Raw genomic sequence first — 3,997 nt, 5'->3', positions numbered from 1 at the left:
TGGCTGTATTTTAATGAAATTTTATCTGTGGATACTGAAATGTGAATTTCATAAAATTTTCACACATGAAATGTTATTTTGATTTTCTTTCAATCACATGAAAATGTGAAAACCACTATTGAAGACTGTAAAGAAAAAATAGGCAGTGGACTGTATTTGCCTGCGAGCCAGTTTCCAGCCCCTGCTCCACGTATCCGTGGCATTGGAACAGACCGGTACCGCCAGCCAACTCTGAAACCAACAGTCCTGCCTAATAGGAAAGGATCGTTGTGGTCAAAGTATTCTTGGATCATAGGTGGCCCAAAATAGGAAAGATCAAATGGATGATAACACATTTATTAATTATCAGTTTTCATCTCCCCTGATTCAAGAGATTCTGCTTTTAAGTTGGTTTCAGCATAAATGTAGACTGTTTCCCTCCCCCCAAATAAAATTATTGCAGTTGTAAAAACGAGTTAAGATCATGTGCCCTTTTAAGACAAATGTATCCATAACTGATACAATGTTTCCAACCTTTTAACAACAAAGTTATCAATTTTATACTCCAGTGACATGTAATGTTAACTTTTGTGCATTTATTTGCCTTGCCTCTAGCTTAGTACCTGGTGATAAAATAGAAAATGGATTCTAAGTCAGGGTTCCCATGGCCCAGATTCCAGTCACCTGCGGGTATTTGTTACATTTAGGTTTCCATACTCCAATCCAAATATCCTAAATCCTCATGATCCTTATCTTTAAACGTTCCCACACCTGGGGCTCACCAACAGGGATCTGGAGTTGAGAAGCCGTTGCCTTTACAATTTTAAATGGTTATGAAAATTACTTAAACTACCAATTTAAAGACAATGCAGACATGTTACACTCTAAAAGATCACTCCTATAAGTATACACTGCATTGAGAAAAGAGAAACTGACCTTGTTTTCAGATGTGTCTTTAATACAGCAAGCATGTCCTAAGACAGGGTAACCATATCCAACAGGTTGGCTGGTCACCATCGCATAAGCAAGGAAACTAGGTCCCCCTAGCGTTCAGTCTTTATAACAACTCTGAAGGTGCAGAACAAGAAAAGTGGCAGAGAACTCACAACGTCGCTTTTCACGTAAAAACTCTCACACCCAAATCAAAATGACTTCAGTGACTATCAGTTTCCTGGAGGGGAAATTAGGCAACAAACCTGATATCCCAGACCGTTTCACCAAAGATTATTGAGAGAAAATACAAATTGTGGCCATGTATATGTACCATTTATATGCCTTTCCAGCAATTCAAGAAAAGAACAACAAGCACACCAGCAACTTACTATGCAAGAATTCAACCAAGCTGGGAGGGGTGGCTCGCACCTGTAATCCCAGCACTGTGGGTGGCCGAGGCGGGAGGATCGCTTGAGGCCTGGAGTTCGTGACCAGCCTGGGCAACACAGAGAGACTCTGTCTCTACAAAAAATAAAAAAATTAGCTGGGCGTGGTGGCAAATGCCTGTAGTCCCAGCTACTCTGGAGGCTGAGGTGGGGGGATCACTTGAGCCCAGGAGTTTGAGGCTGCAGTGAGCTATGATGGTGCCCCTGCACTCCAGGCTGGGTGACAGAGCAAGACTCTGTCTAAAAAAAAAAAAAAAAAAAGAATTCAACCAAAACTTTAAGTACCTTCTCTGCACTGACCCCTCCCATTCTTAGTCCCTGAGCTCCAGACTTATACACGCCTGCATGGCAGCACATGGATGTAAAGTAGGCATCTCCAACTTAAAACGTCCTCAGAAGAACTCTGGGTCCTTCTCAAACCCATTCCTCCACAAATCCTATCAGCTCTACTTTCTAAATATACCCAGAAGCTGACTGCTTTTGCCAACTGCACCAGGACCCTTGATCCAAGCCAGTATCATCTCAGCTGGATTACTGCAATAAATCTTCTAGCTGCTCTGCCAGCTTCCACCATTGCTACACACCACCCCCAGCTTAATTTTCCATATAGCAGCCACTATAATCCTTTTAAAGCAAAGTCAGACATAAATCCTTAGCAATGGGCCCTGTGTGAACTGCCTGATGCTACTGCTTTCCGCGTTGCTCCTGCCACACCAGCCGCATCGGCGTTCTTACTGTTCCTGGAACTGTTCTTACTGATCCAAGTCTCAGGCCTCAGCATTTGTGGTATCCTTTGCCTAGCACACCCATCCCTTAGTTGTGTACATGATGTGACCCTTCGATTTGGTCACCTCCAATGTCATTTCCCTAAGGAGGCATTCCCGACTACCCTATCCAAAACAGTACTTGTTTCTATCGCTTTACTCTGACATACCGTTATGAAAGCATCTGGTTTTTTCCACTAGTACACTAGGGTAGCAGTTTTTTGTTCACTGCTATATCCCCAAGGCTTGGAGGAGGGCCTGGCACCTAGTAGCTGGTGTTCCATAAATATTCTTGAACAAAAAAAAATATATGAATGAATGAATGAGTTCTTTGTATTTCATTGGCTTTTTTTCCTCCCCTTTAATTACACAAGGGGGAAAAAATGGTACCTATTTACGATTACAGCTCCAGAGGGTCTCATGCCACTGTGAAGCAATTGGATGGCCACAGGGCACTGAAAGCGTGTACTCGAAACCTACTGGTCCGGCATTTAAGGATGGGTCTCAAAGTGCCCGGCAGTAGTGTCCTACTGGGGAGGGTCAGTGGTAAAGAAGAAAAAAATGATCCATGAACACAGACTAAACAAAACAGTAGGGGAAAAAATTAGCACTAGGGTAAGTATGCAAATGGAGGGCTGTGAGTTTTAACATACTGCCAAAGTCGATTTTGTTTTAACTTAACTTATTTTCCAGTACACATTTTTTTCATGATGCTTTGCTTTTTTTTTTTTTTTTTTAATGCCTCAACTGGCAGCAAGTGCTTTTCTGGGTATTGCACCTCTCTTTTTTTGGTGCTAAGGCAGCAGTACATAGACTGATTTCTCTGACTTTGAGCAACCCCAGATGGCTCCACTTGAACAGAAAAGAAGTTGAAAGAAAGCTTAATCTTATAACCCCTTCTATAAACAATCTGAAAAAATTGGTTAGGCTTCTGGCAGGCGGTATTTTACTTCCGTGAGGTCACGCGGCACAGCGCAAACAACACAGAACTCTCAGTTAGGAAGACGTGGGATCTGGTCCCATTTTTGCCATTGGTTTAAACACACAAGTTTACTCAGCTACCGCAGGCTTGTTTCCTCGTCCATGAAATGGACTAAACAATCTCCACATTATTAACACCTTACAACTCTGCTTTCCAAAAACGAAAATGCATTTATTAATATAAGGCAATATCAGGCCCTTGGCAATGAGAGAAGAAAGTAAAAATCTGCAACAGAGAATAATAGAAAGATCAAAACCTGACAAATATCAGATGTTCTCACTCATATTTGGGAGCTAAAAATGTTGATTTCATAGAAGTAGGGAGTAGAATGCTAGACACCAGAGACGGGAAGGTGGGAGGGGGGCATGAAGATAGGTTGGTTAATGGGTACAGACATCCAGTTAGATACAAGGTATAAGTTCTAATGTTCCACAGCAGGGTCCGGTGACTATAGTTAACAACAGTGTATTGCATATTTCAAAGTACCTGGAAGAGAAGACTTGAATTGTCCCCAACACATAGAAATGATAAATACTCAATGTGACAGATACCCCCAAATGCCCTGACTTGATCATTATACATCCCATGCATGTAACAAAATATCACATGTATCCCACAAATATGTATCAATAAAAAATTTTAAGAGGGGGGAAAGCTGAATACTAAATCCAGAGGCCCTTATAGTGTTCACACTCTTTCAGCTTGACTAGCGACACTTCAGTACTGACGGAAGACCTGTACGACTTCTTCCTTAAACGAGCCTTTCTCTCCTAATAACTGCATTTCACGGGTGCGTTCTTCCAGGTGGACTGGAGATTGCTACTAGTCCAGAGCTGCACTGTCCAATGCAGTAGCCACAAGCCACACGGGGCTGTTAAGCGCCTTAAACGCGG

Source organism: Propithecus coquereli, unplaced genomic scaffold (assembly GCF_000956105.1).
Source record: "Propithecus coquereli isolate 6110/MARCELLA unplaced genomic scaffold, Pcoq_1.0 Scaffold76, whole genome shotgun sequence".
Taxonomy (NCBI): Eukaryota; Metazoa; Chordata; class Mammalia; order Primates; family Indriidae; genus Propithecus; species Propithecus coquereli.
The sequence above is the reverse complement of the archived record's forward strand: the minus strand, read 5'-3'. Positions refer to the sequence as shown.